The sequence below is a fragment of the Castor canadensis genome, chromosome 7 (genome assembly GCF_047511655.1).
Source record: "Castor canadensis chromosome 7, mCasCan1.hap1v2, whole genome shotgun sequence".
Lineage (NCBI taxonomy): Eukaryota > Metazoa > Chordata > Mammalia > Rodentia > Castoridae > Castor > Castor canadensis.
Genome location: NC_133392.1, coordinates 52,244,538 through 52,258,113, shown reverse-complemented (window position 1 = coordinate 52,258,113; position 13,576 = coordinate 52,244,538). Strand labels below are relative to the sequence as shown.

General features: G+C 39.4%; 1 long non-coding RNA gene across 1 annotated transcript in view; it reads right to left on the bottom strand.

Annotated features, from left to right (window-relative positions):
* The window catches only part of LOC109695113 (uncharacterized), a 53,415-nt gene extending 45,019 nt beyond the window's left edge, over window positions 1-8,396 (bottom strand). The window contains exon 1 of the long non-coding RNA XR_012449711.1: window positions 8,154-8,396. This is a non-coding gene — a long non-coding RNA (uncharacterized lncRNA). The remainder of the gene's footprint in view (window positions 1-8,153) is intronic.
* Window positions 8,397-13,576: the final 5,180 nt, after the last annotated feature.

The window sequence follows — 13,576 nt, the reverse complement described above, 5'->3', positions numbered from 1 at the left end:
TGAAGGTAACACTACAGGCCCAGGGATTTGGTCTTGATATCTTTTGGTTGATGGCATTTTGAGACTACTACAGTATCCAAGACAGTAGCTGAACAAGTGAATTGTTACCCATATCCAGTTGATTTCAAACTACTTGAAAGCTTGTTCTGAATTATGGTAATAAGAACACAGAGCAATGGGCTGGTATTTGGGAGACCTTACCTCCCTGCCTCCCTGTCTGGGGTAGGTCCCCCTAAATTGCCTTGGCTTTCTTTGTTCTGAAAAAATAGGTCTGGGGAACACTAAAACCTGCAACCAATCCAATTGTAATACTTCACTATTCACCTGGGGTGTGTGTGTATGTGTGTGTGCATCATTTATCACTTTTCTGGATTCTCCTTTGAACAGAAGTTTCCACAAGAGCAGGAAGCATCTCCCCGTGCCCCCCTTGTGAAGATTCACACGCATCATTTTAAGCGGTCACATGAGAAGCTCTGTGCTATGCACCCCCAGGGATGAACAAGAAGAAGGTCATACCTGAAGGAGTCGTGAGTACCAGGCCTGCAAGTAGATACTTTCCCCCACACCTCTGCCACAGTTGGAGGTGATACTCTTTATCCGACTGAAGGGGGACATGGGATGATGAAGGAACGTTTATGGGTGACTGATGTGAAAAACAAACGTGTTTAGCACTTACTATGTACAAGTGAGTTTCTGCCAAAATTTCACTTGATCCCCAAACCATTCCCATAAAGCAGATGTTCTAATTTCTACAAATCACGAAATAGAGATCCATAAAGATAGAGCAATTGCCATGGTCCCAGAGTCACAGAGGCAGGAGGTGGAACCCAGGCAGTTGTACTACCCTGTATGAGAGTCTGATAGTCAGCTGTGCTTTCATGGCCCCGTTACAGAGGAGCTCAGTGACTTCTGGCTACATTCCCTGGAGGGATGCAAAGAGATCAAAGATTGATACTCCTCCAGGACGTATCCATGTGTTTATCCAAGTCTATGACTTTATCCAAGGCATAAAGTCAGACGGTGACTATCTTGGGAGCTGGGTGGGGGTGTGAATGAAAGACATGAAGGAGTTTCTGAGAGCTGGTAATGTCTCCTGGTCTGAAGCTGGTTACAGTAGAGTGTGAAAGTTTGTGAAACTTCATCTCTGTACACGTGTGATTTATGCACTCTTTTGTGCATATTATATTTTTTAAAGGCATAAAGTCAGGAGTCTGGGAAATTAAGGCAACAAAATGGGCCACAATAGTTTTTGCCACACACTGGATGTCTGGGCCATTCTCCATTTTCTGACCAACTGCCTCACCAATTAAGGGCCAGGATGTAAGGGAGTGAGATTGAGATTTTTTTTAGGGTCTTTGTTATCGAAATTCCCAACATGGACCCACCTCTAACTGAATTTAGTTTATTTAACAGAGTTAAATAAAAACCTTATGTAACATTTTAAAATGTGATAAGTAAGGCTTAATCTGAAGAAAATAAATCATTATCACATAAGTTTGGGAAATTCTGAGCTAAAAACTTTAGATTCCTTTTCTTACTGGAGGACTTGTTAGAGTCTTTACACTATCTACATAACCTCTGTGTTCAAGAGGAAACTATATTTCGCAATTTCCCCAAAATTTATTTCACTATGGCATACTTTATTTTTTCTTAACACTTTTAAAATTACTGTTCTACAGAGCACATTTTTTCTTATTTATTTATTTTGTTGGCTTATTGTTTTTTTAATTTTTTTATCAGTCTACATTAATTGTATAAAGGGGTTTAATTACACTATTTCATAGATGCATACAATGTACTCTTATCAAATTCTTTTTTTTGCCCTGTTATGTTCTCTTAACCCACCTTCTTCCCACTCTTTTCAAGCAGTGTTTAGTGGGTTTCATTATGCTATCTCCATATGTGTGTGTATGTATGTATATGTGTGTATGTGTATTTGTGTATGTATGAGTATAGATGTGTATGTGTGTATGTGTGTATGTATATACATGTATATATGTGTGTATGTGTGTATATGTGTATATGTGTGTGTCTGAGTGTGTGTGTTTATATGTGTGTGTGTGTGTGTGTGTGGTGTGTGTGTATTTGTGTATATGTGTGTGTGTGTATGTGTGTATGTGAGTGTGTATGTGTGTGTATGTGTGTGTGTAATGTACTTTGACCATGTTCACCCCCAGTTCCCTCCTTTTCCTTCTCTCCCTTCTGCTGGTTCCTCTTTCCATACAGTTTCCATTTTTGGTTTATATATCATTATTATTGTTATTGTTATCATTTTAGGTCTAGACTCCACTTAGGAGTGAAGACATGTGACATTTGGCTTTTTGAACTTCCCTTATCTTGCTCAATATAATGATCTTCAATTCTACCCATTCTCTCATTTTTCTTTTTGTCTGAGTAATACTCCAGTGTATATACATAATTTCTTTACCCATTTACCAGTTGTTGGGCACCTAGGCTGACTCTACAGCTTGGCTGTTATGAATAGCATTGCAGTGAACATGGGTGTGTAGGTATCTCTCTTGTGTGTTGACTTACACTCCTTTAGACATATGTCCAACAGTAATATAGCAGGGTCATAGGTAGTTTTTTGAGGAACTTCCATACTGATTTCCATAGTAGTTGCACTAATTTGCATTCCCAGCAACATGTATAGGGGTTTAAATGAACAAATTTTGAAAACTGCTATTGTAGAACGTTGACTGAGATCCAGTTCAACCAAAGAGCATAGACATTGAAAGTCATCTTTCAATCATTCCTAGAGGATTTTCTAGATTACTCTCACTGTCTCTAAACAAGCCAAGAGAGTGGTTCAAACAGACCAAATAAAGTATCCTTTAACCTAAGTGTGTGGATTAGTGACAGGAAACAGAAGATAACTAGGGAGCAGCAGAGGGTTGGAGTACAGAAAGGAAAAACCCATGGTACCTGGGCTCCAGGTTTTTTGGAAAGAATCTTCATAACTTAAGACTTTCTTTTTTTTTTAAGTTAAGACTCTCTTTTGCAACTAATTGCAACCATCAGATTGGGTTTGTCGAACAATGTAGTTACTTACAATGAGGATACAGGGATTTCTCTTGGAACCCCAAAATGGAATACTCTGGGCATCCAGGATAATTTGGATGCAGACACATGGGTACCCTCTCAATGAACCTTCATCTCTCGCTGTAGACCTATTTTTTCTGCTTCTAGATCCACCGATTAGAAACACAGTGACCAACAGTTCTAGAATTTGCATACCCAGTCATCTGGAGAGATTCAATTCCAAATTCCTGAGGTAGGGATTTTGGTCAGGCTACTTGCCATTCATGAGGTCAGTGGGAAGGTCAGATCATTGCCAGTCATACCAAAACCTTGTGGATGGAAGGATGCATCATGGACACTCAGATGAAGGTGGGAAGCCAGACAGGCCATCCCACAGATAGCTATTCAAATCCAGGGATTCATCCTACCGGTAGCTGTGTTTTAAAGTGCTTCCTTGCTTTCTATGTAAATGAGAAACATATATATTTTTTGGATGATGCAAGAACTTTCAGTTCCTCTGAATCACAATCCAGAACACCAAATCTCCTCTACTAACCTGTGCACGTATCATGTGGAAAGGGCACTGTAGACCGTGCAGGTCATCTCTGAAAATCACTTTATCCAAGCAACAAGAGGAGCTTGCATATTTTAAAAAACGATTTATTTCTTTCTCATAAAATTTGAGTCTGTAAGGGGAAATCTGGTTAACAATGTTTGGGAAACTGGTTATTTGAAGCTCCACTGTGCTGGCTTTCTGTTGTTTCAGCTCTCACATCCTCCATATCTAATGCCTTTGTTGGAAAATGGATTGACTTCGAAAGTCTTTTTTTCTTGCTTTGGAGATTTTGCACATTGGCCCAAATGGGTTTTGATTTTCCATTTTAATTTATACAGTATAAATACAATGTTGGACCTCTTTGGAGTTAACAGTTTCACTGTGCAGATGTTTCTTGAAAGCTTTTTCAATTCATAGTGTTGGTTTAAAAAATTTTTTTTATTAGCCTGGCTGCATGCCAGGAGAAAAAACTACTATTCCATTTTGCATAGAACTGTAAGATTTTCTTTCCCTGTTCTTTCCCCACCCCCAACCAGCTCTAGAACTATTAAGATTAAAGATGCTATAGTGACATCTTGTGGTCACCAACCAGAGACACAGCAAAAAGTCGTCAGTGGAATGACAGAAGCGACCAGTTTTATTTTCCCACAAGTATTTCTTGATTTACTTTATTTGCTTTTTATTTACCATTTGGCTCAAATCACCCTAGATATTCAGGTTGTTTTACTTTACAGGAAACATTCAACTTTGCCCCCCTAGAAAAAGGATAAACACACTCTGTTCTGGGAAGGAAAGGAAGGCCATAACTCTTCCTTTTGGCATTGGTGGACTCCTTGTAAAAACAGTGCTGTGCAAGTTGCTCTGTAATAACTCTGAAAAATGTTCAAGTCTTTTCCCTAAAAAAGCAACAGGAAGTAAGAATGTTAAATGAGCTTTTATTCATTATCTAAGCTTTCAGAAATTAATTGATGGTTTGATACTTTTCTTGTTTAATTTTTAAGTGGAAATTGCCCTCTAGCCTTTATCTCTGCTCCCTAACTAATGTTGAAGGAGATAAGAATCTGCTTGTGTATTTTTGACTTTGAAAAAAAATGAGCAAAATATTATGCAGCAGTCAAAAATAATCCTTACCAGAAATTTTGCATAGCATAGAAGAGAAATATTATGTAGCATTAAAAGAGTAAGATACCAAGTTCTATATAAGGCATGGTCCTGTGTTCTTAACAGTGAACTATCACTATGAGTGTAGGTATCTACACAAGTGTGAATGTAAACTTCAATGTCAAGGTTCCTGTGCGGGAGGGTGTAGACCCAGAAATGAGCCCACACTAATAAATGTTTTCTTTGCTGATAAGGGCAGAATAGTTTCTGCTGGGTAGCAAGGGATACGGTGGGGGAAGGGAGGGAGCAGGGGGGAGAAATGACCCAAACATTGTATGTACATATGAATAAAATAAAAATTAAAAATAAATAAATAAATAAATGTTTTCTCTGTTCTGTGGCATTATAACTAGTATTTATTTTCTTCTGTTTTTCTCTATTTTTCATGTTTTCTCAACTGAGAATAAATTTAAATCGTGGTAATGAAATATTCTCAGCACTTTTGAAAGGATCAAGATTCTGTTTGCTTTTATATAAAACATTTCCACTTCAGGATGAGATGAACATTGGAAAAATTCCTGCTAGTGAGATAAAGAGGGAATATGGAGATGAGGACCTGAGAGAGTTACAGAGCAGGAAAAAATTGTTCAGGATGGATTGAAAGGCTTGGAATTCCAGAAACATAAAGATGTCTTCTCTGTAGAGCTGAAGTCAGGGAGATCCCTCTGCAGGATATGGCTACACGCTCTACAGCATGGGTTTGCCAAAGCCTCCAAGAGACTATGAAATGACTCTCTTTTGTCTCTGGTGCAAAATCTACATGGACTATGTGTTCAGTAGTTAATTTAATGTTCAGTTAGTATAATGTCCAGTAGCAAGGTCTGTGTTACAATCTTGGCATCTTAATTCTAATCCTGACAATTCTATAAGGAGATTATAAAGGGGAAGAGTGAAAGTTAAAGAAATTAAGTGCTTCAAATCACACAACTGATAGAGCTGGGATTTGAACTCAGTTGAATGTGGCTCTAAGCTCACATTCTTTATACTATACCTGCCTCTCCCTGTCCTTTCCAGCAGGTGAAACACTCTACACACTTTTAGTGAGCCAGATCTGTACAATCATAAAAGCTTTAGGGTTCCTCCTAGTCACATGTCCTGAGGAGAAATCCCTGCCAGAGGCCTTTGCATTCTACCCCAGTGTTGAGCAACTTTCATTCACTTTCTCCTTGTGTTTTTGCATGGGCGAGGAGGCTACATATTACATTAAACTCTGGTTGCCTCTCCTCCCCCTCACTTATTCAGCCCCTGGGACACAGAAGCCAATGTCTGATTAGTGACATTGGTTCAACTAACTAAGGAGCAGGACCTGTGCACCTTAAAGGTTACACACATAGAGCTGTCAGGCCCCTCTTTTGTAATCAACAAGTGTAATATGATACTCACAAAACATTAACTTTAAAAACTAAATTCTTTGATTCTAAAGTTTAAGTGGAAAAAATAAGTATGGCCAATAAAGCTCAAAAAAAAAAGTTCCAAGGCTTTCTTTCTAAACCAGAAATGAAGTTCTATTATGATCTGAAATGTATTGCACTCATACAAGGATAGACAAAAGTCAATACAAAAGAAAAGTTCAAGAACAGGCCCAATAGCATATGGAAATTTAGTATATGACAGAGACTTAATGTATGGGAAGGAATAGTGTCTCAAATCATGGAGAAAAGATAGATTATTCAACTAAAGGCTATAGGATGACTACACATCTTACGCCATGACAAATCCCAGAAGGTAGAAAATTTTTAATGTAAAAAAAGAATAACATATTATAAGTGATACAAAGAATATGAAATAACTATTTACTAATCATAGAGACTATCTTTCTATTTATTATATACTCAAAACACAAATTCACAAAATTCTACAGAAAAATCAAAGTCAAAAGACAAAGGACATGGTATATACCTATAAACCCACACTCAGGAGGCTGAGGCAAGAGAGTCAGGGCAGCCTGGAGTATATAGCAAGACTCTGTCTCAAAGGGAAAAACAAAACCAAAGACAAAAGTCAGAACCGGAAGAAAAAATATATTTGCCATAGACATGGTGTCAATATTTCTAAATATATTTTTTAAATTCTTAAAAGTCAATAAGGAACAGGCCAGGCCTGTAATCCATGAATAATCCCACCAGCTACTTAAGAGGCAGAGACCAGTAGGATTTCGGTTTGAGACCAGCCCAGGCAAAAAGTTAACAAGACCCCCATCTCAACCAATAAAAAGCTGAGCATGGTGATTCCCACCTGTCATCCCAGCAGCACAAAAAATGTAGTAAATAGAAGGATTTCAGTCTATGCCAGCTTGGGCATAAATGTGAGACCCTCTTCAAAAAAAATAAGCAAAAAAGGATGGTGACATGGCTTAAGTGGCAGAGCATCTGCCTAGCAAGCACGAGGTCCTGAGTTCACACCTCAGTACTACCTAAAACAAGGAAACAAAGCAATTAACAAGGAATAAATTCAATTAGAAAACACACAAAGGATATGAACCAACCCTTCCCAGCTATGTCAACTCACATGAGTCCTAAAACATATAAAAGGGGTACAAGGTCACTCACAATTGATGGACTGTTGAATGTTGCAACTGCTGAAGTTTCCCATTTTGGTAGCAGATTGTGTTGATGAAGCTGTAGAGAAACCTCTCAAACACTGGAGGTGTTTGAGAAAAAACACCCCACACAATAAAAACCTCTGGGAAGGGCAATTTGTAAATGCGGGTGCCCTTTGACCTACTTCCAGGAATTTATGGTACAAAAGATGCTCACTGGTGCAAAATGCCATATGTACACAGTCATTCCTTGCAGCAATGTTTGAGACAGCAAAAGGCTGAAACATCCCAAATATCCATCAACAGAATATTGGTTAAATAAATTATAGTGCATCCACATAAAAGAATACTGTGAAGCCATAAAAAAATGAAGGAGTTCTTTATGAGCTGATATGAATAATCTCCAAGATATATTGTCAAGGTAGAAAGCAGGGCTTAAAACAGTGAAATAAAGGAATACACTGACTATATGTGTATAGTCAGTCACTAGAAAAAAGTGCTGACAGTGGTTAGTTAAATGCCCTGCAAGAAAAATGTCTGAACATCCCAACCATACAGCATCAGCTGCTTTACCTCACTTAGAATGACCAGACATTTCCTAATGCTCACATCTCTAACCCCTCCTGACTGCCAGGGGGCCTCCACTGAGCAGAGAAGAGTGAAAGTTATCTCAGAAAGGCCTGAACACTCTGCCCTGTCCTCCAAAACACAGACCTTTTGAAAACATGTAAAGTTTCATCTTTATCTTAATTATTTGATACAAATTTGCATTCTAGTTAGCAACATATTTGTGTTAGTTTTAAGATAAAAAATAGTGATAATGGTCTTCATCCTAATTTTGGAAGCAAAGGAGAATCCCATGGACCGCATACTCACCCTTAAATTATCCTCTGACTTGTGTTTGAGCGCTCCTCCTGAGCTCCAAAGAGTAATAAAAACCACTGAGACTGGTTGCTCAGCAACCCCTGGATGTGAAGACTCAAATCCTCATTTTTAAAATAAGGAAGCAAAGGCTCAAAGAGGTCAGTTGACATCTCCAGAAACACTCAGAGCTGAAAACTAGAAAGGCTGAGATTCTACCACAGACTGATCTGACCCCAAAGTTTCTTCCCTTCCAATGTCAAGCAACTTCCCAATTCTCTCTTAACTGCTTCTCAACTTCAACTTGGGACTCATCCCAGTCCTCCTCTCTATAATATTAAATCTCAATGCACTCCCTTGGCTTCAGAGTGTAGAAATCCTAGTGACCCCCAATCTTGGCTGTATATTGCACTCTCTTGGAGATATTTTAAAATACTATGCCTGGAACTCACTACCCTCCACTGTGTCTTAAATGTCTGGGAAAGGACCTAAGAATAAATATTTTTCAACTACTACCCACAGTCCAGGAGGGTCTTATCAACTTCATATCCCCAGTGATAAGTGGGCACTCACTAAGTATCTGTTAAATAGATGGTCAGATGCATAACAGAATGAACAAATGAACATACGGTAAAGTAGAATTCAAATCTTAGTTTAGACAATAACACAAAAGCAGTTTTGAAAGACAAGCTAGGTAGAAGCTTGGTGTAAATGCAGAGTCATTTTGCTCTCCTCCTGAGCTAGAGAAAAGGAAGCTGCATACCTGTAACCCAGCCCAGAGCCCCCACAATGGAAAACTATAAATAGCAGCCCTGAATCGCATGAGGGTTATGTAATATAAGGTTCAGAGAACGCAGCTGCCTTTATCACTCAGGCTTAAGTTGCACTGAAATGGAAACTCAGCCAATGCCCTATGTATTAGTTTCTCCAAAAATGAAAGTCTCCCTGCGTTTGCCCAGACAATCTATGGGTTGCTATTCAAGGCAGGTTTGCTGGGGTCTTTCCTGCTAAGGAATTCCTACTGCCTTTCCAGATAACAAGTAGGCAATTGCAGCAGAATTATTTTTATTTGTAAAGATAATGCTACAATTCCCCCTGATCAAGTGAGAAGGCAGTGTGTACTGACTTTGCAGACACATGGGAGCACTGGGTCACAGGCTCAGACAAGGACATAGGCTGCACTTCTGTGCCCAGGTCCTGAGCAGTCACCTCTGCTTATTTCTCTTGTACAGATTTGCTGATCCTTTGGAAACCTTTGGGAAAACATCCAAGTCGCTCTGTTCCGTTTAACTCTAGTAGAAGAGGTTTGTTATTCTCCATAAAGGGAAGGGTACCTACCCTGCCTAAGAAAGGAATCTCAGAGATACCTCTGAGTGCACAATCGGTTCTCACTGGTTGATAAAGGAGAGTTGTGAAACACATTTCTCCATGAGCAAAAGGGAAAGTATGCTGTGCAGAGCTTGGGATCCATAGTCTTCTGTTCTCCTTCAATGTGCAACTACTGCTCTTTTCCCAGTTTTGCTTGCAATCAGTATGTCCATGCAGCTGTGTTCATACAGGGAAATGTGGACAGAAGTGAAGGATGCTATGCATATATCTCCATGTTTTAGTTGCCTTCTCCATGGCCGGAATAGAGTGGACTTCTAGACCAATTCTAAAAGCCATGTGCTGAAGAGCCTGTAGGATACCACCAATCTGGAACCCTGAATGATTACTGTAGGAGAGCCATCCTGCCAGCCTCCTTTGCTGTTATTAGAGCAAGAAATAAACCTCTATTGAGTTTGAGCCATTATACATCACAGGTTCTATTTCTTACAGCAGTTAGCCTTCCCTAGATATTATATAAGCTATAATTATAAATACCATTATAATTTGGCATCAAGGACAAGAATCCCTCATTTGCCTTGGAAAATAAGAATGCCCAGAATAACCAACCCCTATAAAGTACTTTTCCAGCCTACCTGTGCCCCCAGGAGGATCTGGTTGTTCTTAATCACGTTAAACAAGAAGTGGATGTTTGTAAGATCATTGGCCTATCTCTGAAGCATGCAAAGCTGTTTCCCAAAATTCCATCTTAAAACACAGGCAGTCCGGGTTGGGTGCAGTACCTCAAGGCTGTAGTCCTAGCTACGCAGGAGGCAGAGGTCAGGAGGACTGTGATTTAAGGCCAGCTCAGGCAAAAAGCTAACAAGAGCCCCATCTCAACCAATAAGCTGGGTGTGATGACATGAGCCTATCATCCTAGCTATGCAGGAAGCTTAAATAGGAAGATCATAGTCCAGGCTGGTCTGGGCATAAAAGGAGGCTTTATCTCAAAAATAACTAAAGCAAAACTAGAGCTTCTGCACTGCAAAAGAAAAGTCACTAGACTCAAGAGGCAGCCCACAGAATGGGAGAGTCTTTGCCAGCTACTCATCTGATAAGGTACTAGTCTCCAGAATAGACAGGGAGCTCAGAAAACTCAACCCCCAAAGAAACAACATTCCAATAAAGAAATGGGCACATGAATTAAACAAGGAATTCTCAAAGGAAGAGGTACAGATAGCCAGTAAATACATAAAATGGTCAACTTCCCTGGTTATAAGAGAGATGCAAATCAGAACTACTCTCAAATTTCATCTCATTAGAATGACCATATTCAATGGCAGTAACAACACAAATGTTGGAGAGGATGCAATGAAACAGGAACCCTTACACACTGTTGGTGAGAAGGCAAATGAGTACAACCACTTTGGAAAACAACATGAAGATTCCTCAAAAAGCTAAAGATAGAACTGCCATACTATCCAGTGATACAACTCCTGGGCACCTACCCAAAGGAACGTTAAGTGAGAATACAGTAGAGACACCTGTACACCAATGCTCATCACAGCACTAGTCACAATAGCCAAGATTTAGAAACAATCCAGGTACCCTAGAACTGATGAATAGATCAAGAAAATGTGGTATATATATATGTACAATGGAGTTTTACTCAGCCATGAGGAAAAATGACATGTGGTTTGAGGATAAATGGGTGCAATTGGAGGACATCACGATAAGCAAAGTAAGCCAGGCTCAGAAGGACAAAGGCTGCATGTTTTCTCTCATATGTGAAAGATAGATCCAAAAGATAAACATATACACCAAAACAAACATGATCATATACAAACTCAGATGTAGAACATGTTAATAACAGTGAAACTACTCTAAGGAACTTGGGGAAGGAGGGAAAGGAAAAGAGAAGGGTAGAGCATCAGTAATATTGTAAAACCTAACATCTGTGAAGGTAGAAGATATATGGATGTGAATTAAAAGCTGTTGAAAAAGGTGGGGGGGAGATAAAGGGGTAAGGGAGAGTAATGGAAGGGGTTGAACAGACCAAAATAAAGCATACCCACAGCGAGGATACATAGAGAAACCCCTTTGAACATCAACTTAAATATTAACAACAAAAGGACTATAAAATAGGTGCAGTATGTGTCTGGGGGTACTAGTGGGAGGGGGGAGAGTGAATGAAGGAGACTAAAGTGAAGGTATATGGTTGATGGACTTCATATACTTACACAAAATAGAACGAGAAAACCTCTTGCAATTGCTTTAAGCGGGGTGGGGAGGGGGTTGATGGGAAGAGGGGTAATCTAACCAATATATAATGTAAGCCTAATCTGAACTGTCACTATGAATTCCCCCTCTACAATGAATATATCCTAATAAAAAATTTTATAATTAAAAAAATTTGCTGGGGTGTGGCTCACGTGGTAAAGCACCTGCCTAGCAAGGGCAAGGCCCTGAGTTCAAACTCTGCCAAATATATACTATATTTGGGTCCCTAAATGATGCCTCAAGCAGATGACAAAGAACCTGTCTTTAAAAATCATTCTGCAGTTCAAATCAGCACCATCCACATTCCCTACCTAAGTCCTTTTTGAGTTGTCATAGGCTGATACTTCCTTCAGTGGAGCACTCCCTGCATTTTGCAGAAATGATTCCACTGAGATGTAAGCAGAAGTAGAATGGGAAAAAGAAGAACTTTTTAGATGAAAGTGAAAAATAATTTTCAGTCCAGAAGAAAGGATCCCTGGGAAAGAAAATATGCAGAATGTTCCGTGTACAGGTCAAGGAGAACTCACACTTGTCAGTGAACCTGGCAGATTGCTCTCAGGAACTGAAGGGTGGGGGGTTTTATTGAGCTTCTGCAAACAAGGTAAGTTTTTGGTAGGGAGAAGAGAGGAGAACCCAGGACCTTATACAGCTAGAAGAGGAGTAAGAGGAAAGGGGTAGTGAAGAAGTATGGCACTAACTTGGAAAAATATTAAGAGAGGGAACTAGAGAAGAACTCCAGTGACAAAGTAAACATAAAATGGATTCTCAGGTGTGAAAGAAAAGCTCTGAAAACTCTGGATCCTCATGGGAAGAAAGGTACATATTCAGGTAAAAAGAATTTCAACTACCTTTTTGTGTGTTAGAAAAAAGACCTGGCACATTCTACAGAACTTTCTTGAACATCACCATTCCAGAACCCATGTGTATTCTCTTCCCAGCTATCAGTCCATCTCAGCGACTTTGGAAAGCTTCTCCAATGAGCCTGTCAGCAGTTTTATATGTTACTCAGAAAAGAAAGACTTTGTTCCTATGGCTGAAAGCAGTAAACCTCTAACTCTTGATGTTCACCCCATCAATAAATACTGGGAACACAGCACAATGTGCATATTTATTCATAAAATATATATGCTATTGTACTATCACATTTTACATGATGTAAAACATATTCCCACCAGATGTGGTGGTTCAGGCCTGTAATCCCAGCATTTGGGAGGCAAAGGCAGGAAAATCATGAGTTCAAGGCCGGCCTGGGCTACATAGCAAGACCCTGCATCAAAAAAAATCAACAAGAAAATATTTCCAATAAGGCAAATATTAAAAGACTATATTTAAAAAACAGTAAAAAAAATGCAATATTTCTTCCTGTTTGTATTGATGTTGGGCATCACTGCCTTGAGTCCTGGTCCTAGGATGGAGAGACCTTGACTTCAGAAAAGTGACTATGATTTCAAAAAGAGACGAAGAACTTGGGTTGTGCTGTAGCTAAGTGACACCTATACAGAGCTGTCCCCGAGTTGTGTCTAGGTTGAAAGTACGGATTGTGCTGAGGTTGAAAGTGTAGATTGTGCTGCATTTGACATTTGTTGCCTGAGTAACCAGAGCAATGCAGAATGGAGTTCCTTAAGGGGCCCCTTTTAAAGTTAGCAGGGTGCCCCAGGGGACATTCTAGTCCCTCAGTGTACCTATTTTATTTAAACATGAAATGAGTGGTTGAATATGTAAAAAAAAACCATTTTTAAGCCACAGGAAAGGCTCAATTAAGAGGTAATTCTCACCTTTAATGAAAATTCTCCACTACAGGTGGAGTACATATCTCCTGCTTGCCTGGGATGTAGAGCTCCCAGAACTGGAAC